This window comes from Giraffa tippelskirchi, chromosome 1 (genome assembly GCF_054371585.1).
Source record: "Giraffa tippelskirchi isolate mGirTip1 chromosome 1, T2T-mGirTip1v1.2.pri, whole genome shotgun sequence".
Lineage (NCBI taxonomy): Eukaryota > Metazoa > Chordata > Mammalia > Artiodactyla > Giraffidae > Giraffa > Giraffa tippelskirchi.
The window spans coordinates 148006570-148030393 of NC_137275.1; the positions used below are offsets into that span (position 1 = coordinate 148006570).

Sequence of the window (23824 nt, forward strand, 5' to 3'; positions counted from 1 at the left end):
CAGGTTCCCTTATCTCATGTCTTCTCTACCTTTCTCCGTCTTGTTCCCCAGTGTTTTCCACTCAGAACCCCGTCTGGTTCCCCAACCTCATATTCACCCCAAAAGAATTTGGGAAAACAGAGCTGGCTATTTTTTTTTTAAGCCCGCCACTTGTTTTATCCTACTTCCACTCCCAGGTTTTGTTCGGCCCTGCCTTAGTTCTTTGGTATCTACAAAGGAAGACTACCCAAAAAATGGTGCCCTTGGAAAGAATTCAGATCGGTAGATTTGAAGGAACCGCCCTCTCCAAGCCCAAATTAGAAAACTGATCAAAACAATTGCTTAAGAACACACTTATTAAAGGACTGAAAACCATGAATCATGATCAGGGGATTTATCAGAAGTATTAAAAGAAGACATGTGGGACCGATTTCCAAAATAGAAAAGCATTATCTCCCTGGAAATAATCCAGGGAAAACAGAGAACTGGGAATTTCACTATTTTGCAAGAAAATGGAACAAATCTTAAGTGAGAAAAGCTCAGTGAGCAAGACAACAGGGCAGCGAGAACTTAACACAGCGTGTTTATGAAAAACCGAGCTTGCCAAACACACTGGATATCTTCTAACATTTCAGCTTCAAGATTAACAAATGAGGTGGCTTCAAAGCACTCCATATTCCTTCGTTTTTGTGATGATTTGATACCAAGACTAGAAAAGGGTTTGCAGTGATGGACATGGAAAGTGACTAAATGACCCATGAATAGGTGGTACTGCCTCTGACCTGGATAAGAAGTTTTCAGCGAAGTGCCAAAAGGATCTCTCTCTGGCCAGGGTTGTTTCACTGATGTTCTCAAAGGGAGTCAACTAGCATCTTACTGGGTGGAAGAGTCCAGGCTTAAAAGCAATCCATTTGATGGAGACCAGGAGGATTAGTAGAGTCAAGCTCTGCACATTCAGGCAGCTGAGAGTGTGGACCCACAGAGCTGACCTGGAGAAGCAGAGTCTTGGGCTGGGGGAGTGGGTCCTCAGAGCCCAACTGGCAGGGTGCAACCCTCTCAGGCACTGACCAAGAGAGGGGTGTGTTCGGAAGAGACTCCAAGGACAGAAGAGTCTGGCCAAAAGCTGGAGGTTGTTAAATGAGAAGGAGAAGCCTCAGGGCAACACAAGTGTCTTCTTATGTCTGAAAGGCTGATTTGCAGAAGAAGGACTGGTATAGGTCAAACTGTGGCCCCCTCCTGCCCCATCCACGTTTGAAACCCTAACCCCTTTACCTCAGGATATGGCCATATTTGGCAACAGAGTTGTTGTAGGATGTAATTAGTTAAAATGAGTCATACTAGAGCAAGAAGAAGGTTTCCCAGGTGGTGTAATGGCAAAGAACCTGCTTGCCAATGCAGGAGATGCAAGAGACACAGGTTCAATCCCTGGGTTCGATCCCTGGGTCAGGAAGATCCCCTGCAGGAGGAAATAGCAACCCACTCCAGTATTCTTGCCTGGAAAATCCCCATGGACAGAGGAGCCTGGTGGGCTACAGTCCATGGTGTTGCCAAAGGTCAGATACGACTGTGTGAATGAGCGCATGCAAACACACACACACACACACACACACACACACACACACACACAGAATAAGGAGGGTCCCCAACCCAATATGATTGGTGACCTGATAAGAGGAATTTTGGAGACAGAAGCCCTCACAGGTGGGATGCCAGGTGAAATGAAGGCAGAGACATATAAGCCAAGAAATACCAATGATTGCCAATGAGCCACCAGAAGCTAGGAGAGTAGGATGGAGGAAATTCTGCCTCACAGGGCTCAGAAGGAACCAACACTGACAACCCTCTGAATCATGACTTCCAGGCTCCAGAACTGTGAGATATCACCACCTAGGTCATGGTGCTCTGTTATGACATCCTAGGGAAACTCACACAGCGTCTGAAGTCCTTGGGTGGTAGACATGACTCTTGGTGGCTGTGGAAGGCAGGCACTCAACAGGAAGCAGCGGAAGGGAGACCTTGCCCACCTTTCAGCCTGAAAGCAGGCTGAGCTACTTTCCGTGCAGCGTGCTTTCTAGCACTGAGGGTGCTTATGCAGAGATGACCACCTGCTCAGGATGACCTAGGAGCAATTCCTGCTTCAGCAGTGATGTGGGGATGGATCATCTCCAAGGTTTCCTCCAGTTGCAAAAATTCTATTGTTCTAATTCTAAAGGAATTCCATGACAATAAAACATCTGCTTGAAAGTGGAAATTACTCTGTTTTCAGGACAGAATCTAAGGAACCATAAAATCAGAACCAGTAAACTATGATTCCACATGAGAAAAAGTATAGGTATTAACAAGGAAGATATTTCAAGAACACAGTAGGCAGAAAGTACATGAGGAACAGTGATGCTGAAAGTAAAGGGGGCAATTTGCTAAGTTCCTAAGTTGCTTCAGTCGTGCCCAACTCTGTGCGACCCCATAGATGGCAGTCCACCAGGCTCCTCCATCCATGGAAATTTCCAGGCAAGAGTACTGGAGTGGGTTGCCATTGCCTTCTCCAAAAGGGGGGGGGGGCAATGAATCATATTAAAAATGTATTTACTTGATGTGTCTGCAAACCAGAGTGGCTTAATCTGGGCATTAGCTGTAGGGGTTAAAAGCATGGAGTTTCAAGGCAAACAGGTTCCTCTTCTGCCACTTATGAGCTTTGTGGCCTTAGCCAATCTGTTTAACTCCTCTGAGTAAGAATTTCCTCACCTGCAGGGTGGGACAATATCACCTGGTTCCCAGTGTTCCAAGGATGACATGAGATAATTAATGAAAAGTATGGGGCACATAGTAAGAATTCAATAAAGGATTACTATTCTTATTATGAAATTATTGTGCCCAGCACCCAAGCAGAAGGCTGATTACACACACACACACACACACACACACACACGGAGGGATGACAGAAATCAGAGCTTTAAAGGAAATTTTTTGTTACATTTATGACTTAAAAATGATTTTTTTGGATTAAATGTGAATGTCTCACTCTTTCTCAGTGTATATCTAAGTGAAATTATTGGGAATCATGCTTTGCTACCTCATTTCATACACATTTCAAGTGGAACAGTGGACAAGACTTTAAGGGTGACCAGCTTCTTCCTAGGCAGTGTGAGTTGTAAAGAAGACACCTGCCAATGCAGGAGATGTATGAGATCCGGGTTCGATCCCTGGGTCGGGAAGGTCCTCTGGAGGAGGAAATGGCAACCCATTCCAGTAATCTTGCCTGGAGAATTCCAGCGACAGAGGAGTCTGGTGGGCTACAGTTCATGTCTGACAAAGAGTCAGACACGACTGAAGGGACTTGGCACACATGCACAGCTTATTTCTGGTGTGTGACCTTCTCTCACTCCTGGCTTTTTGTCTGTAAACTGGAACCAGCCTCACTACTTCCTCCGCATGGGAATGACCCATCGGAAGTAGGCGCGGCTCAACGTCAGGGAGGGGGCGGAGTCAGCACTGCATCCCTGTAGCTTTGGGATGGAGATTGTAGGTGCTCCGTCTGCCCCCAAGTATAAATGCCCTCAGTCCCAGAGAAAGCCAGGGCCCAGTTATCCTGACAGAACCAGTCGGAAGGAGGAGTAGTGCGTCAAATTAAGGTAGATGAGGCTTTAACCAAAAGAAAAACTTCTGTTCGGCAGGATCTTTGAGCTAATGAAGTGGTCTCTAAGGAAGCTTGAAGAAACCCTACACAGGAAGAAACACTGAAAAGGCAGAGCCCTGCCTACCGAAACCCACGCGATTCAGGGCATTGCCCTCCTCTTAGCCTCCACAGCTCTCCCCCAGCTCGTTCCTTGATCTGAACTGCTCCTCCTTTGAGGCTCTGATCCATTTCCAGTGTTGTTTAAATGGGCCCGCACTTGCAGTATCTGGTGATGAAATGTGGTCTCTCCCCTAGTCCACCCTCACCGCCTTCTTGCCGCCCCACTCCAGGTCCATGGCAGGCCCTTGCAACCAGGCTGACTCTTCCCCTTTAGTGTCGGCCTCCTCATTAGGCATGCTCCGTGGCTGGCTGGTGTCAGAGCCGGCGATGCATCAGAATGCAGGGCATGCCTTGGGCTCCTGGGAGGCTGCACATTCCGCATGAAATATGAAGGCAACAGCCAGCCCTGGGGAGACCCAGGGTGAATTGACTGGAATAGCAGGCAAGGTGGCTACTATGGGAGGGGGCCGGGCAGGGTCGGGGAGTAGACGCAGGTGCCCATCACGTATTTTAAAGGCACCCTTTGGTGGTGGAGGGGGGAGGCATGCAGGGAGGGGACGCCTGGTTTGTACACCGTCTGGGCTGCTCCTGACACACATAGCCCCACCCCACCCCCACCCCTGCCCGGTTCATTCTTTCTGCATATGCTCCCCATGTCCCCATGATTATGGTGATGTGCCCTTTTGAGATAGGCAGCTGGCTCCCTCTCCCGCTGTGCTCATCACTGATTCTTGAGCTTCTCTTTGGGGACAACCTGAAATCATAAGAGCAGTCCGTGTGGATTTCGGAAGACCTGACAGTGGGAAGTGTAATAAAAGTAATGATTGTCCACAGACCCCCAGGAGCCCTGTCACACAGCACCTTGGGCCTGCAGAGGCTAAGCGTGCTCAGCGGGTGGTGGCCTCAGATGACTCCACGGCCTGACATGAAAGTCTGCCTTCACCATTCTCCCAAACCTCCTGGCTTCTAGCCAAGCCTCCTTGCTGGGGCTTCAGGCAGCCTTTCAGAAGTGAGTGGAAAATCATTCATATCTACCATGAGCATTAACCTCCCCACCATGTGTCTGGGACACATGAGGCATCATTGTTTGCCACCTCTCTTAGACACGGTAGTGTGGTCAGTCTACATGGAGCTTCCTGTGCTCATCACTCCATCATGAAGCAGACAGCCTGGATTATACATACCCAGGGATTGGCACATAGTAGGTACTCAATAAATACTGAATCAATCACATGTAGTGAGTCCTCCCTCCCACCCCATCACATATCCAAGTCACCAAGACACACAAATCTACTGTTCTCTCCACATACAGTTTAAAAAGCTATTTTTCCCCTCTAACCTAAAACCACAATGCCTATTACAGAGCACTCTGACAGGCACAGGGTTGAGTCCATTTCTGCTGCTAATTAGAGAGCATCCCATCTTCTGACCAGAAAGCAAATAATCATATATGTATACGTGTGTATATATATATCCTGGGCTTCCCAGGTGGCGCTAGTGGTAAAGAACCCACCTATCAATACAGGAGAAGTAAGAGACAGGAGTTAGATCCCTGGGTCAGGGAGATCACCTGGAGGGAATGGAACCCACTCCAGTATTCTTGCCTCGAGAATCCCTATGGGCAAAGGAGCCTGGCGGGCTACATAGTTCACGGGGTCACAAAGAGTCAGACACAACTGAAAAGACTGACGCATGCACACATATGTATCCCTCCACACCTTAAAAAGAATACTAGGGTTTTTAAGGTCTTCATGGGGTCCTCAGGAGATGCTGACAATTCAGCAGAAGCTGCACAATTCTAAGTCCTTCTACAGCCAGAGACGTCATGAGCTGTAGGGTCATCCTGCTTTGCCCCTACCCATGACGGAAACCATCTGCATTCCTTGTGAGAGTTTCCTGCAAGAAACCCCAAAGCCATGGCATTCCTCAGAACCTAAGCCACTCTGGCCAGTGGTGCTGCCTAAGCTCACCTCCAGGAGGCACCCTTCACACCGAGGCTGTCCTGCCGGCTGGCATGTGGAGAGACCACATGTACGCTTGTCTTTTGTGTGGGAACCTTCAGCACATAGAATGGTACTTGGTGACTTTGTATTAAGTTTGCCAAGGAACTGGCTTCTTTGTGAAGAGCGAAGACTTGCTCCTACTGTTTGGCTCCTGACACTGCAGGGCAGGAAGCAGCAGGATTCAACTAAAATCCTGGCCTCTCACAAGACCAAGTTCCTCGGGGGCAGGGAGCGCTGCTGCTCACGACCAAGGTCCCAGCGGCTAGAATAGTGCCTCGCACAGAACCAGTGCTCCACCAACACTCTGGTTGACTTCGGCAAAATCTAGTCCCTTATGCTCCAGCCAAGGAGAAGTTCAGGGCTGGGTCAATTAGAATCTTCCCTGGCTTTGATCTTCAGATCTTGAGAGAGAGAATTTCTCTCTCTGCAGAGCTGCTAAGATGAGAGTAGGAAGTTAATCACAAAGAGGAGAGAATAAGATTAGCAGACAAAATGAAGAGATGGTGAGTGAGAGAGAGGGAGGGAGAGAGAGAGAGACGCAAGCAAATGAGCGAGTTCCAGTAACATACTATGACTGGGGATTCAGCTCCAGCTGAAGATCAACCCAGAATGTCTTAGTGATATGACTCTCTTAGATATTTATTTACTTAAGGTCATATTAGAAGAGGGTTTCTATCACTTAAAACCCAAAGTGGTCTCATTAGTACACCTGTGGTGGTGGTGGTGTAGTCACTCAGTCGTGTCCAACTCTTTGCGACCCCGTGGACCGTAGCCTGCCAGGCTCCTCTATCCGTGGGATTTCCCAGGCAAGAGTACTGGAGTGGGTTGCCATTTCCTTCTCCAGGGGATTTTCCCCACCCAGGGATTGAACTTGGGTCTCCTTCATGGCAGGCAGATTCTTTATCAACTTAGCCACCAGGGAAGCCCACATGTTCCGTATTATATCCCCTTTGGAAGCTATTCATTTGCTCCATGCTAACTGCTGACTCTCTCCTTAATGCCTTACACGTGTGGATCTTTTAAATGTCCACTTTTACACAGCAGCCATCTTGCCCATCTCTTTTGCTTGCCTGAAGCAGAACAGTGTTTCAGCCATGCCTCTTCAGAACAGATGGATCTCTCCCACATGAAGAATCTAGACAGCGGGAAGTCTTCAATTCCCTGGATAACAGACATAACTGTTTCCACTGGTGACAGATCCTCAAGTGCCTAGTGCTTCCAGTACTGGCTCCACTGTGCCCCCCAACTCTGCTGTGGACCTTGGCAAAGGTGCTCTGCTCTGTGCTCACCTCTGCAGGGACAGCACTCAATGGTTGGTAGCTTATTCCACAGGAATGGGGTTTGTCTCAGCTGGACCGGAGACAGGCAGTGTTCAGAGAACAAAGGAGGGAACCAGATTGATGTTGCTTGGACATTCACAATGTGATGAACCCCACCCCCCACCCCCCCCACTGCACATCCCTGTGAAATAAAATATTTTCCCCGTCCACAGTCGTGGACACAGGCTCCGAGTGGCTCGGCTGTCACTTGCCTGTGGACTGAGGTGTTAAGTGACAGAGCAGATCTGTCTGATCTGAGTATCCATCCATGCTTTCTCTCTCTCCACTAAGTTGCCTCTGGGGCCATGTTTTGATAGGTTATGCAGACCACTCAGCGCCACGCCAACCATGCTGGAAAGCCAATGATGACAGCACTGTGTTTATCACCATCTCATACTAACCTAATGAGGAGGGAATGTTAGACCACCCCCTCCATGGTGTGAGAGAATTGCTTGACGTGGAGATGCACAGAAACAAGAGACGTTCGGAGTCCAATTTCCTTCCTCTGTGGCCCACCCAGCCTCTGGGGTCGAAAGCGCGGCCCCAGAACGCGTTCTGTTCCCAAACAGACGGGGATAACTCTGGCCGGCCGGCAGCCATGGACCCACCTCGTTTTTGTTCTGCAGGTGTTGGAAAGAGGAGGCAGCCATCCCCAGCCCCCAACAGGGAAGGGTGGGAAGAGTGTGCACAAGTGTGTATGTGTGGTCCGTGGAGCGAGGGCCGGGCAGCGGCCAGTCTGCCAAACAACATTAAGAAACTGAAACATTTTCCACTGAGAAACAGAATTACTGCCCATGGAATTCTTACCCAGCTTGAGAAGCAAGCAGCTCCCACCGCCCTCCCCCACCACCTTTTCATTAGTTAAACAAAGAGGGTTATTTTTCAAATGAAAACTTTCAGTGTGGAAAACAAACAATCTAATTCCCCGGGCTTTTTGAGAAATGAGATTCTCAGTGCTCAAGTAAACATGTCTGTGTGGAAGAGCTGCTACAGAGGTCTGTGTAGGTGCCCCGGTCTGGCGAAGGGGCAGGCCTGACCAGCTGGGGACCCAGGCCTCTGCTTCAGGCCTCTTGAAACAATCCCAGGTAGGAAGGCCAACAGAGGCACGAACCATGACTTGGGAAGATTGAACCGTTCTGCTAGGGGAAAAATTCAAAAAATATTTTCTGTATCTATTAAATGATCCTCTTTTTTCCTCCAGCTTAATGAACTCCCTCTAGTTTGGAAAATAATCTGCAGACTCAAGCCCTGCTTGGTTCAATGGGGCATGCCCAACTTTTATGAACTTCCAATTTCTCTCAAACATAGATGGCTTCTATTCACAGACCCAAGAGGTGGCATCCTGGTTTTCTCTTGACATGTCCTCTTTGTGAAAGCTCCTGGTTACCTGCGTTTGTTTGCACTGGTACCTGCAGACAGGTACTAATACCGAGGCAGATTTGTTTGTTTTGTTGTTTTAGTCGCTAAGGTGTACTGTTCTGTAAACCTATGGACTGCAGCACGCCAGGCTCCTCGGTCCATGGAATTCTCCAAGCGACAAAACTGGAGTGGGTTCCATTCCCTCTAGGGGATCTTCTGACCCAGGGATCAAATTTGTGTCTCCTGCATTGGCACGAGGATTCTTAACCACTGAGCCACCTGGGAAGCCCATGGAGGCAGATTACTGGGGTTTAAATTCCAGCTCCATCACTTAACAGCCATATAAGAGCACATACTGCCACAGGGTCTTAGCTAGCCCATCTGCAAAGGGGGACAGCAATGGTACCCATGAAGAATAGATGAGGATGTGTTTGTAATTCATCTTAGCATAGTTTCTGGACAAAAGAAGACACCACTACAATTGTGACCAAGCTTATGAAGTTAGAGGGACATAGCATATGGTCATAGGCCCAAACTTTTTAAAGTAATAGATATTGCTCTTTGAGGTTCCTACTTTTCTCATCTCACTTTTGGAGAGTGTGTTGTTTTAAAAAATAAAAGCAGGCACAACATAGCCTCTCTTCACATCACAGCTTCCTTCTCCACTCAGTCCATGAATGTTTTGGGGAGAGCTCTATTTAACTTGGCCAGTCCCTCGTTTTGCCGTGAGTAATATGTTGGGCTTAGTTTCAAACTCCACACAGCCAAGATCACTGGATACTTGAGCTTCCCCAAGCTGAGTTGATACAGCTGCTCTGCCCCTGGTCACTGGCGAGTTGTCCCTGTGGGCTCCAAAGGGTCTTGACACTGACAGATCAAGGTGAATGGGCCAGCCACCATGCTCGGGCACGAGGGCTTCCACAGAGAGATTCCCCAGGGAGACAAGATCCAAGAACCCAGCGAACAAGTGATACAAGGCAGAAAAAGGAAGAGGATGGCTGGAGATGGCAGAGAGAGATGCAGGGGTTGCGGAGAGCAGGGCCCCCCTTGGAGCATCCTTGCTCCTGTGAAGGGAGCACAGGAGGTGAGAAGAAACCATCCTGAGAATGAAGTTACTATGGTGATAAAAGAAGGGTGTGAACCCCCTCCAAATCAAGATTTCTGAGACCAGTTAGTGCAAATGATGGATACAGGCTTGGAAAAGGTTTGAGTGGGACATTCTTTTAAACACAGATTTCATTTCAAATGGAACTGAATAAACTAAATTTAATTTAGACCTTTTTTCCCCAGGAACTTAGCTCTGGCATGGGGTAAGGTCTGCGCGTGCGGTCACTTGAGAACACATTCTATGAGACGACGATGCCAGTGGACAAATAGAGCAGAGTGTTAATTTGAGGCCAGTCTAACCCCAATGACAGGCAGTCTGGTAAACAGACTGAAGAAGCTAATGACTATTTAGTGCTTTCTTTCAAGGCTAGGAAATGCATTTCTGCTTTCTAAGGTAGCAACAGCCTTACCTTAAAAGGTTTGGATTGATGGACCTAATAAAAGCCCCTTCCCAAGTCTGTTGGGAAACACAAGCATTTCAAAAGTGAAAGATAATGTAGATGTTCTAGCAGCAATGTGATTATGAGCATACATTATAAATGATAATTACAATTAATCACATGAGCTTTCGTAGTCTCCCAGCATTATAACTTAACACTGGTAGATTCATATACCCCATGTGTTTTCAAAGAAAACTTTGCCTCAAACTATACAATGTTCCCATTGATCTCTATCTCCTGAAGATAGGTATACGATGGGGACTTGTGATATTCTGTAAGTTTCAGAACTTCATAGTCCACATGGCCCCTGACTGAGGCTCTCGAGGTCACTTCCATACTGTCACAATCCATTTATGCCCCTGTATGCCATCCATGCTAAAGCATTCCCTGACTCCTTCCTGATTCCTAAATCAAGCTCCTTTTATTCTCTCCCATAATCCTCTCTTCTTTTGCCCTGACCACTAATCATATATTTTTTTAATCATTTCTTTATATTTGTGACATGTTTAGCCCCTCTTCTAGATGTAAGCTCAGTAGGAGAGGAATCCTGTTTCTCTTGTTTACCACCATACAATGAATACCTGGCATGGTGCCTGACAAAAGGAAGGAGCCAGTGAAGAATTGCTGAATGTATTAAAAAATGGGAGTTGCACAGCTAGGAAGAGCAGACCCATTCAAATGAGGATCTTCTTCTCTTTCCACTGACACCAAACATTCACAATCTCCTTAAATACTGCCAAGGTCAAAAGTGATTTCCCACAGGATACCAAGCCTAGTAGCATTCCCAGTCATCACTTAGCTCCTCAGTAGTTCATCTAATCAGTAGAGGCTGATTCGATGAATCCTCCTCAGCTTGAAATCCTGCTTTCTTGACCCCCAGGGCTCCCTCCATATGTTCCTCTCTCCTGTGCTTTCTGACTCCACACTCCTCTTACTACTTAAAGGGAGCTGGTCAATGACGCTGGACTCAGCCTGATTATCTCCTTGAGCTGTTTCATCCCTTGATAACTCGTTCAGACTTAGCTCCAGGCTTCAGATTTATGCTGGTACCCATGAATCTACATCTCTAAAGTCTGCAGTGCTCTTTCTCCTTTTCCATTTTTAGAAATGTCACCATCCTCCCAATCACCAGGCTGGAAAACCTGGAGTCTTTTCTCAACATTACTCCTCATGGTTTCAAGTTAACAACATATTGAAAATATTCACTGTCTTTTCAGTGGTCTATGATTCAAATCTCTTGAGAGTCTGCACCTATCCTCTGTCAGACTTCCTGTATTTTTACCAATTCTCAGCTATACTTTATCCAAATGACTATTTCCAGGTTTCTCTTTTGCCAGCAATGCTAAAATACTTCTATTTATACTGCCCAAATTCTACCTTTTCTTCAAGGATTATCTCAAACACTTCTCACTTTACAAGTCTCTTTTGAGCTTTTCAGTCAATCAACTCTCCTGCTTTAAACTACCAACTCACTATACATCTTTCAGTTGGTATTCTCTTAATTCTTTATCACATAATGGATTTCTATGTATTTGTCTATATCCTTTAGAGAAAGAAAAATAAATCTCTGGGAAGACTGAATTAGATAAAAAGAGAGTTGGCATAAATTACCAAGACACACTGTACAGACATTAAAAAAAAATTAAGTGGATATTATAAATAATTCTATATTAATGGATTTGAAAATAAAGATAAAATATGGATGGATCACAGACTGCAATGTAAAAAGTTAAACAATAAAGCTTCTAAAATGGAACACATGAGGACATCTTCATTTTGGTGAAGGTAAATTTGAACAGGACTGAAATTCACTACCCCTAAAACAAAAGATTGGCAAATTGGTCTTATCAAAATTGAATGAAAGAGGGAGAAATAAAAATGAAATAAATCTTGTTAAGACTCTTCATGACTTTCCCAAATGAGCAGGCTAAATCTATGATGGATGTCTGATGAGACATGACATTTGGAAAGCAGGAGCCAAGACAGTAGCACTGGAGGTAAATGTGATGCTCCATGGCCACATCTGAATAGGTGTGCTCTCTCTGAAATTCTTCAAACTGTACACTAATGATAGGCATATAACTCACCAAAGTTTATCAAAACAACAACAGCAAAAACCCTGGACCAGTGTAAATGCATTTACATCCCAGCATGCATCTTTCGCAAGTTGCTTTATGTCTTTGTAGCTCTAGCATTACCTCCATTCATGGTTTCCATCACTTCTCTCTGTTGACATGGCTCTAGCACTTTCAGAACTTGATACATTGATCCTGATCCTTCATCTAGGTGTTTTGCACTTGAAGCTGATTTCTTATTCTCAACTTCTGTTTCAATATTTCACTAAATCAGTCCCCATTTCAGGTTAGTTCTACTTCTTTTGTAAATTTTGTTAATGAAAATGGATTGTTGAAAATGGACTGTCTAAACGTTTACTCCTTTATTTAATTTTTTCCTGTTTTCGCTAACCATCTTTTATGTTCTTGTCATCTATGATTTCATAATTATTATTTGGTTATTTGCTTGGCCATCATTTTCCTCTTCAAATTCACAACTTTGAATAAAAGTCTTTCTCTCTACTTTTTTATGTCTAATGGGGTAGAGTAGGGAGGGGGATTTGAATAGGAGAAACTCTTTATCATTCTCTACTCTCCAGCTCCAGCAGTGAGGAGCTAGGTGATCTGACACCTAATAGGAAAAGAGAAAATTTTTTTAAAAAGATTGAGAAATGATAATTACAACAGTGCTTCCCAACTGCCCAACATGGCTAAACAGATTACTTTCCTTACAGATTTAGCTAAGAAGCTGTTTGACCAGAGTCCATTTATGGAGCTATTTGACCTTGCTTTTATTTTCCTTTTTCAGAATAAATCCTCTAGTTCTCAATTGGAGACACTGCAGAAACATGGGAGTCTGTATTTTTTTTTTAATCCTTATGAAGGTTTGGGTCGGGAATTTTTCAAACACTGGAATAAATTTTTAATTTGGACTTTGATATCCAGACAAGCCCAGCTCATGTTCTCTTGGGTCTCCTTCCCAAAGACCAGACTTCAAACAGACACTGCTCGCTGTCGTAGCAGAGGCAGGGAAGCACCATGCCAACTTTGGAGGCAGCAGGCAACAGAAACCCCACATATTTGGCATGTCCAGACTGGACCCTGGCTCGCTATCTCATCTGAATACTAGCACATCCTCTTCCGGGGACCAGAAACGTGGTTCCTCAGAGAAGAATGAATGAGCCTGTCATCCACTAGGGCAAGGAGTGTTCACCTGTCACGTTTCCACCTGGGGCCTCCGTCCAGAGCATTCTCAATAACACAGCATTCACATCGTGAAGGGAAACGGGCAAATAAACGTCATTTTGTTCAGTTTATTTGCTTCTTCTTCTTAGGTTTCCTACTTGGCTTTTTAGAGTTTGGATGGTGAGGGAAATAATGTGTTTCTTACAGATGAGATCCCAGAGAAACTTTAACTCTTATTGTAACTTCCTGAAAATTGACAAAATAGGGAATGGAAAGGAGGAAAAAAAGAAACTGATTTTCTCTGACAACTACAGAAGCAACTCATTTCCTTTTGGAGATCTAGATTAGAGACTATAAGTAATTGAAACTTAATACGCAGCATCCCTCAAAAAAGTGACCACCCTGGGGGCAGTTATCATCATTTCCTGTTAATTGTCACCTGAAATAACCAGTTGTGGAAATAGCATGGGGGCCCCCAAGCACAGGAATATCCTCTGAGGAACAGCTAGCCCACTCACGTCCCATAACAAAATACAAATGATTTAACAGCAACACTGACAGGGTTCTCAGAATACATCATTTCCATTCCCACCACTGCAAATCACTTACTGTGATTGCCTTGAGACAGATTTGGGGAGTCAGCTGTTGGTCACCCGGGCTCTGGGACAATCCCCCCTAGTTACCTGTGGAGATAAATTGTAATTCTGACCTAATTTACTGCTCTTCCCCATGGCTAAGGGGCAAGTACTCTCTGTACTTCAGAAAATCCAGAAGCGAAAGGTGACCAGAATAAATTGTGAAATCTCTACAAGAGTCCCCCAACCCCAGTGGTGTTGATTCTTGGAAGCCTGAGCCCACAGTATATGGGGTGCCCTGGCTGGGCCAGTCTGGCTTCACTACCAAGTTGGGTAACTTGCTACCAAACCTGATCAGACTCAATCGTGCCCTTCTCTGTATTAACTCCACTTTCTTCCAAACTTTCTCTCATCACATTACAAGAAATCAGGTTTGGAACCTCTCTTTCACTTTTGTTTTGCAGAGACCAAGTTCCTGTGTGCAATTTATTGATCCAGAGGTATGAGTGCCTGTGAACCGTGCCTCTCATTTGAGTTAGTGACATTGTCCCTTTGGCCTCCTCAGTACCATGGCCATGTCTGTGTATCAGTTTGTCTGTCTGCTGTGATCTGCAAACATGTGGGAAGAGGGACCCGGTGTCTTGCATTTGTGTATGCTACTGCCTGCCCGAGTGTGCATGGGACGGGTGTCTGAAGAAGCAAGGAGGGAGGGATGATGGGAAGAAGCCTTGGCTTGGTGATCCAGTTCTCTGGATCTGGTTGCAAAGTGAGAAAATGCACAAAAATAGAGCTTCTAGGAAAGCTACCTGGGAAGTCTTTATTCCAATGTAGAAACTCTGCTTCAAATGCCACTCCAATCTTAGGGGGTGGGTCAGGATGGCTGGGCAGCCTCCCCTGAGATCTGCCAATACTGTATCATTTCTTTATATTGATCCCCACAGCCTTAGTTCTGGCCCTTGTTTCGCCACACCACGGCGGCCACCCTGGACAAAGCACGTGTCCTGACTCCCCGTGGTTCATTCAGCATCATTTCATTGTGGCCACGGATCATTTCCTAAGGACAGATCCCGCCAGTCTTCTATTCAAGAATCCAGTGCTCGCTCCCAGGCTCCAGCTGGCATCCAAGGCTCTCCAACATTGTCAGTGACCCCATCTGACTCTCCAGACTCCCTGAGGGCCTGAGGGCCAATCCTCTCTCACCATATCTTGCTTGGTCCCACTTAGAGTCTTCACTGCCAATTGGTGTATATCTGTTACTTCACAACCCAGTTAAAGCACTGTTCTAAGAAACCTTCCTAAAGGACAATAATCTGGCTGATCTCCCTGCTACTTTGCATCCCTGACTCACTTCTTGTCCTATCTGCACCTCACCATCCGCCTCGTCCTCATTCATTCTTTCTGCCAATGCATCCCAATTCAGTGAGCCACAATGGATGCTGGGCCCACACATTTTAAGTGGCAGGACTGAGATTCAAATCCAGGTCCTGCCAACAGGAGAGTCCAGCTCTCTCCATCACAATACCACTCTGCCCTGCCTGAGACAACAGGTCCTGTTCCCCTCACTTTGGCATTTCTTTCCTATCTCCGTGAAAAGAGAGGCAGCATTGGCCAAAAAGGGAGGAGTCCTACCAGTTGGGCTGTGGCCACCAGGGTCTCTCTCCTCAGTAGCTCCTATGTACCACTTTTGAAGTGAAATTGCTATATTGCTATACACACTCAGGGGATGTCCTTCTTGGAATTCAAGACAGCAGCCCAGCCTCTTTTGAGATATAGGCTGTTGGGAGAAGATGGTGGAGGAGTTAGATGGCCAGATTGCCTGCCTTCCCACAAATACTTCAGTTCAGTTCAGTTCAGTCGCTCAGTCATGTCCGACTCTTTGCGACCCCATGCATTGCAGCACGCCAGGCCTCTCTGTCCATCACCAACTCCCGGAGTCTACCCAAATCCATGTCCATCGAGTCAGTGATGCCATCCAACCATCTCGTCCTCTGTCGTCCCCTTCTCCTCCTGCCCCCAATGCTACCCAGCATTAGGGTCTTTTCCAATGAGTCAACCCTTCGCATGAGGTGGCCAAAGTATTGGAGCCTCAGCTTCAACATCAGACCTTCCAATGAACACCCAGGATTGATCTCTTTTAGGATGGATTGATTGGATCTCCTTGCAGTCCAAGGGACTCTCAAGAGTCTTCTCCAACACCACAGTTCAAAAGCATCAATTCTTCGGCGCTCAGCTTTCTTCACCGTCCAACTCTCACAACCATACATGACCACTGGAAAAACCATAGCCTTGACTAGACGGACTTTTGTTGGCAAAGTAATGTCTCTGCTTTTAAATATGCTATCTAGGTTGGCCATAACCTTCCTTCCAAGGAGTAAGCGTCTTTTAATTTCATGGCTGCAGTCACCATCAGCAGTGATTCTGGAGCCCAAAAACATAAAGTCTGACACTGTTTCCACTGTTTCCCCATCTATTTCCCATGAAGTGATGGGACCAGATGCCATGATCTTAGTTTTCTGAACGTTGAGCTTTAAGCCAACTTTTTCACTCTCCTCTTTCACTTTCATCAAGAGGCTCTTTAGTTCTTCTTCAATTTCTGCCATAAGGGTGGTGTCATCCGCATATCTGAGGTTATTGATATTTCTCCCGGCAATCTTGATTCCAGCTTGTGTTTTTTCCAGCCCAGCGTTTCTCATGATGTACTCTGCATAGAAGTTAAATAAGCATGGTGACAATATACAGCCTTGACGTACTCCTTTTCCTATTTGGAACCAGTCTGTTGTTCCATGTCCAGTTCGAACTGTTGCTTCCTGACCTGCATACAGGTTTCTCAAGAGACAGGTCAGATGGTCTGGTATTCCCATCTCTTTCAGAATTTTCCACAGTTTATTGTGATCCACACAGTCAAAGGCTTTGGCATAGTCAATAAAGCAGAAATAGATGTTTTTCTGGAACTCTTTTGCTTTTTCGATGATCCAGTGGATGTTGGCAATTTGATCTCTGGTTCCTCTGCCTTTTCTAAAACCAGCTTGAACATCTGGAACTTCACAGTTCACGTATTGCTGAAGCCTGGCTTGGAGAATTTTGAGCATTACTTTACTAGCATGTGAGATGAATGCAATTGTGCGGTAGTTTGAGCATTCTTTGGCATTGCCTTTCTTTGGGATTGGAACGAAAACTGACCTTTTCCAGTCCTGTGACCACTGCTGAGTTTTCCAGATTTGCTGGCATATCGAGTGCAGCACTTTCACAGCATCACCTTTGAGGATTTGAAATAGCTCAACTGGAATTCCATCACCTCCAGAGAATGATCTCTGTTCATTTCCAAGGCAAACCATTCAATATCACGGTAATCCAAGTCTATGCCCTGACCAGTAACGCCGAAGAAGCTGAAGTGGAATGATTCTATGAAGACCTACAAGACCTTCTAGAACTAACACCCAAAAAAGATGTCCTTTTCATTATAGGGGACTGGAATGCAAAAGTAGGAAGTCAAGAAACACCTGGCGTAACAGGCAAGTTTGGCCTTGGAGTACAGAATGAAGCAGGGCAAAGGCTAATAGAGTTCTGCCATGAGAATGCACTGGTCATAGCAAACACCCTATTCCAACAACACAAGAGAAGACTCTACACGTGGACATCACCAGATGGTCAACACTGAAATCAGACTGATTATATTCTTTGCAGCCAAAGATGGAGAAGCTCTATACAGTCAGCAAAAACAAGACCAGGAGCAGACTGTGGCTCAGATCATGAACTGCTTATTGCCAAATTCAGACTTAAATTGAATAAAGTAGGGAAAACCACTAGTCCATTCAGGTATGACCTAGATCAAATCCCTTATGAGTATACAGTGGAAGTAACAAATAGATTTAAGGGACTAGACCTGATAGACAGAGTGCCTGATGAACTATGGACAGAGGTTCGTGACATTGTACAGGAGACAGGGATCAAGATAATCCCCACGGAAAAGAAATGCAAAAAAGCAAAATGGCTGTCTGAGGAGGCCTTACAGATAGCTGGGAAGAGAAGAGAAGCAAAAAGCAAAGGAGAAAAGGAAAGATATTCCCATCTGAATGCAGAGTTCCAAAGAATAGCAAGGAGAGATAAGAAAGCCTTCCTCAGTGATCAGTGCAAAGAAATAGAGGAAAACAACAGATTGGGAAAGACAAGAGATCTCTTCAAGAAAATTAGAGATACCAAAGGAACATTTCATGCAAAGATAGGCTCGATAAAGGACAGAAATGGTATGGACCTAACAGAAGCAGAAGATATTAAGAAGAGGTGGCAAGAATACACAGAACAACTGTACAAAAAAGATCTTCACGACCCAGATAATCACGATGGTGTGATCACTCACCTAGAGCCAGACATCCTGGAATGTGAAGTCAAGTGGGCGTTAGAAAGCATCACTACGAACAAATACTTCAAAAACTTATCAAAACATGGAACAACCCCTACAGAGCAACTTCTAAACAACAGCAGAAGACCCCAGGCCTCCAAAAAGACAAGCTGATCTCCCTGGAATGAGAAATCAAATCAATACTGCAAAGCAATTATTCTTCAATTAAAAATGAATAAATTTTACAAAAGAAATATCTAGTTGAGAACGGAAAAAGAAAAGCATCCACCCCTCCTGATCTAGTGGTTTCTCCCTGACACACTAAGTGGAGAAACCCAGACTGGGATGTTTGCCCCATCCGTGAGTAAGGAGAGAAAGGAAACAAGAAAGGGAGTTGAAGGCAGTGGTGATGAGAGGAGGCCATGGGCCAAGGCACAGTGGCTAGACTGAGAAGAGAACCTGGATTGGGACATAGGCCTGTGCCCTCCTTTCCTCCTATAGATGCATCATCCTGATTCGTGGCTGGTTGGGCCTGAGAAGAAGGAATCTTTGGACGTGGGCCTGAGGTTTTGAGTTCGCTCATAGTGGTGACAAAAAGGAGATGGTTATTTGTTTTATGGTAATGACCTCCATGAGGCTGCAAACTCCAGGGCTGCAGTCGGCATGCCACACGGCAGGCCTTCCTCTGGGTGCAAGAGGATTTCCTTGGTTTGGTGGGTTTCATTTGTTTTTTAAACGAGGCTGTTTATTTTCTCTTCTTTTAATGTTATGATTTTTTTTTTCAGACTCACAAGGAGGATACATAATGTACAGCCGAATCTGCACTCTCCTATTTTGTCAGCTGCTTGTGTTGATTAAAACTTCAATAAAGATCCTGTGATAAAACAGAGCTATGTTCAAAGGATCTTGTTATGTTTTTAAAGGGCTGAGCTTGGCAGAAAAAATGTAGAGTATAGGTTTGCTCCCTCCCCATTTTCCCCCTTTTCCAGGTTAGAAATGGGTAACAGACTGGGAGAGAAGCACACAGTGGGTTCTAGTACCTGCAGGATAGTTCAAGAGTATGAATTCCAAATTATGAGCAAGGGCCAGTTTAAGTGATACAAAACTTGTTTATCAAACTGGTGTTAAATATGTGACCTAGTTGCCCTCTCCCCACCCATGGGTCCGACACACAGCCTCTCTCTGCAGGAGCCTTTGACTTTATGCTGGAATTGAGGATGAGAGCCACAGGCCAAGTGAGGTCACAGGAATTCCATACCCAGTGATTCACCCACCTCACCCGGGATGATCAGTTCCAGCAAGATTCCACAGAACTGCCAGGAACCCATTGCTTTAAAGACCTGGGATCACTCAAGAATCCCAAGGGGTGAGTGTCGGCCATGCCCACCTGCTCTCCGCCGCGCTCCCCCCCCTGCCCCCGCCCCTCCAGACAGCCCATTCCTGGCAGCAGCGGAAGTGTCTCAATTCTTACTCTGAAAGCGGCCAACAAACGGCTGTATGTGAAAATTGGCCAAAGTCGCTGACTTTATGCAAAGCAGGCAAGTGCAGTCAAAACACTTAGAGCAATCAATTCAAGTTGTTGGGTAAAGTTTTTTCCATGTCCCATACATTATTGAACAGTTAATTTCGTCTTTGTGCCTGCAAGACATTCCAGCTCTCAGATGACAGCTTTATCCATTAAGGAGTGTTCAGTGACAGGCGTACAGTGAGAGCTTTCCCAGCCTGCCTGCCGGGAGGCAAGCCGGCATCGCCACCGAGAAATCCTGGGACACATCAACATCTTAATCAATATGCGCAAGTCAATTACCGGGGAAGGGAGGGCTTAAGCAGGAGCTGATGATGAGGTGCACGTGCAAATGGGCTGGATCAATACGCAGCTGAATCTCACACGTGGATTCACATCGGTCCTCCTCCCCCAGCACCCAGCTCCCACACTGGCAGGCTGACCACACCCTCTCCCAGTATCATTCCGACCTGCTGATCACCTGCTTGATTAGAGCTTCTTTGATTCGTGTCCTTGATGGATGTGTTGGGAATGGAGAAAGCAGGGGTGAGGGGAACAACCAAAGCCACATTTGGTCTTCAGATACACAGGCTGGACTCTCAAGACTGACTATTCACTATTGAGCATTCTTCCACGGGCATATCTCAGGCGACATTTAAACCCAGCCTGTCTGGCTGAGAAGGGGGCCCTTCTAGGATCACTCATTCAGGCCTTGATCCTCTCACCTGGATGACTACAGTTACTTCTTAGCTGGTCTCTCAGCCCCTCATGTACTACTCCTCCAATCTATCCTACACTGGCTGTTGAATATGGTTGGATCATGTCACCTGTGTTCTTAAATACCTTCAGTGTCTGCCTGGGTAATAAAATCCTAGCTCCATGGAGTGTTTTCAAGACTCTCCCTGGTGGGGGCCCCCATTCTTGATATGAGTCTCGTGAAAGTACTCAATTCTGCTCCCATAAACACCAACATGCTCCTTTACACCCCCATGGGTATAACCTTACCTATTTCCACCTATGTCATCTCTTAAGCCTCCTGATACCTTCCCTAACTTTCCTCGTCAGAAGTTAATGGCCCCACCATTATGGATTTGAGGTCATTGTGTGTGGATCCAAGTTGGGTATCTGCTTATTTGTTTTCTCCATTAGATCATCTGCTCCATGAGAAGAGACACTGTAGTTTTTCATGACAGGCAGGAAGGTAGGTCGTTCTCAGAGTACATTGAATTTCAAAATAAGCAGCCTTTGAGGAAACCACCATGGCCATGTCTCCTGTCCTCATTATTGTAGCTGTGGTCACCTTGGAAGCCAGAGGTCCTCTACCTCCCACCTCTCCTTAAGCTGTACTGTTGTCCTACACAACCCTGTCCAGAAGCCAGCTCCTATGGGAGTTCCCAAGAAAGAATCCATTGGCACAGTGCTTCGGTGAGCAGCACAGATCTTACTGAAAATTTGATAAGGGTCCACAGAGATTCTACAGCAGATAATTAAATTCCCATCCACATTTCTGGTTTCTGTTGTCCCTCCTCAGTGTCACCTCTGGCTCCCCCCCATAGCCCCGCCCCGAACCGTGCACGCTTCAGACACATTCTTCAGCTTCTTGCTTCTGCCCTCAAGCAGTCACCCTACTCCTTCCACAACGTCACTCCCCTCTTCCAGAGACATTGCCATGCACCCGACTAAGAGAACCGAATGTTGTCACATTACAGTCAGGGTTTGTACCCTCCTCCAGCTCTTCCCAACTATTCCTTCATGACCTTGAGGGTCACAAGGACACATGGGCTGAAATGCTGAGGAGCTACCACAGAAACCAGAAACAGGAGGCTAGGAAGGGAGACATCACTTCTCTCCCCTCCCTTCTCTGTAGGTACTCGCTGGGCACAGAGATGAGCGAGTCTGATCAGAAAGCTTGGAGACCGGGCACCATTGGAGCTGTTTCCAGTGGGGCTTTCTGGATCTTTAAAGAGGCGCACTGTTGGCTCTGAGAGCCAGGAAGGGGCCTGCTGGGGGGCAGAGAGAACAGGCCACACTGTGTCCTTCTGACTGCAGGCTCCTCAGAGCCAGGGCCACCATGCAGGTTTAACTGGAGGGAAGACAGGAAGTCAGGACTTGGGGAAGGAAGGGTCTGCATTTGGCCCCTCTGTTGATGGTCCAGAAAGCTGAGCAAACTCTCATAAGAAAAATCCTTTTACCTCTTACAGGATGCAGAAACTCACATGGACATTTGGATAGTGCCTGGCATTTTTATACAGGGTGAGAGTGAAACCCCAGCCCCAGGAGGAGGATGGGGGCCGCTGCAGGAGGGCTATTTCCCACAGGCAGGGGGACAGGTTGGGGCAGTAGGCTAAGAAGGGGAGGCAGCTAACAGCTATTGTGTACCTACTCTACACAAGGCCTGTTCACAAATGCTAGCTTGTTTAATTTAATCTCCACCATCTCCCAATGTGATATGCATTGCTAGCACCATTTCATAAGCAAGGAAACAGAAACCAGAAAGGAGAATAGGTACATTGGCTTTACTAGGATCACTCAGCTATGTAGTTAGGGAGTTAGAATTCCAACTAGGGTCTAAAGGGTGCATGGCAAGTGGAGTAAGGTCAGTTCCTTTCATGGTAGACAGTGAACATGACCTTAGAAGGGTCTGAAAAATATTCAGGTTGGTGTGTTGGTTACACTTGAGTGTGAGCCATCTGTTGATGAGCATGCTGCGGTGCTCTGTGTCTCTCCTCTAGACTGCAAGCCTTTTGAGGCTGAGGACAGGCCTCCCATCACAACTGCAATGGCAAAAGTGACATTGACCATTTACTGTATTTCTATGCCAGGCTCTATGCCAAGGATTTTACATGCATTATTGTATTTACTCCTCCTAGTCACCTGAAAGGCCCTGAAAGGCCAAGATTATAATTCTCATCTTATGGATAAGGAAACCAGAACAGAGAGGTTAAGTAAGTCTCCCAAGTTCACACAGCTAATAAACGGAGGAAGATTCAAATCCAGGCCTATAAGACTTCCATTTTGAATCCCTTGAAACTCAGCCTGGAGTAAAGTACCTAAAGGAAACAAGGTTTTAATGGAATTTATCTTTTAGGAGACGCAAAAGTGTAGGCATAATGATTTTTAATAAATATTGTAAGTGGCATGATCTCTACATTAATTTCATACAAAAGCATTTCATTGTTCAATGATGAGCTTTTTGAACAAATGTTTATTGACAGTCTACTCTGTTCCAGGTGCTTTTCGGGCCCTGGAACACAGGTGGACAAGGCAAGCTTGGTCATCTTGAAGCTGACCACCAGCTACACTTAGCACATTGTCAAGCTTTGAGAAAACCTGGGATAAGGAAATGTATTTAGTTTTCTTCATCCTTATGTTCACCTATAGACACCCTATTGTGTGTGTGCTCAGTCACTCAGATGTCTCCAACTCTTTGCGACCCCATAGACTGTAGCCCATCAGGCTCCTCTGTCCACGGGATTCTCCAGGCAAAAATACTGGAGTGGATTGCCATTTCCTTCTCCAGGGGATCTTCCTGACCCAGGGATTGAACCCACATCTCTGGTGTCTCCTGCATTGGCAGGCAAATTCTTTACCACTGAGCCACCTGCGAAGCCCAATGGACAACATTAATTGTCTTGGGAAGTTGAACTGGAAAGGCAAGTAATTGTGAATGCTGAGACCTACATGTTGCAGCCTCTATATTGGGTCAAAGGCAGGCATTGACAGGGAAGCTATCAGCACAGGGAGGAAAGGGAATTTGTCTGTCTTAATCTGAGATCTGGGTACAAAGAAGTTTGCTTTTTCTCAACCAAGAACCTAATGCCTTATTTGGATTTGAGGTTTGAATTTACGCTACATATGTGGTCCAAGGATATTTGGAGATGAGATTATAACATGAAAAGGTGATTCTAGACCATGATGTAATACAGTTATGAACCAACAAACTCTCCATTGAGTCACACCCTCAGTGGAGACCACACTGGATTTCCATAAAGAAAGTGACCCTGAAGACAAGCTTACCTCCAAAACTACAAAACATGCTAGGAAAAAATCCCTATGAAAGAGGCACCCTATGGATCTTCCTAAAACAGGCCTCCATGACCAGCAGACTAGATAAGATTAGTGCACCTCTCAGGGGCTTCCATAAGCTTTCTGTGATTTTTCCTCAAAACATTCATCACTTCTGTAACTGTTATTTAATGCTACCTTTTTATTAGACTGAAAGCTTCA

The 23824-nt window shown here is 45.8% G+C and overlaps 1 protein-coding gene across 9 annotated transcripts in view; it reads right to left on the reverse strand.

Annotated features, from left to right (window-relative positions):
* The window catches only part of LOC145510005 (uncharacterized), a 287812-nt gene that overhangs the window by 135783 nt on the left and 128205 nt on the right, over positions 1 to 23824 (reverse strand). For 7 of the 9 annotated variants that reach the window (XR_014056613.1, XR_014056608.1, XR_014056617.1 and 4 more), the window contains exon 1: positions 1909 to 2124. The exons of the other annotated variants lie outside the window; for them this stretch is intronic. The gene's annotated coding sequence lies outside the window, so the exon portion shown is untranslated. Of the gene's footprint in view, positions 1 to 1908; positions 2125 to 23824 lie in introns of those variants that run through there. 9 annotated transcript variants of the gene reach the window in all.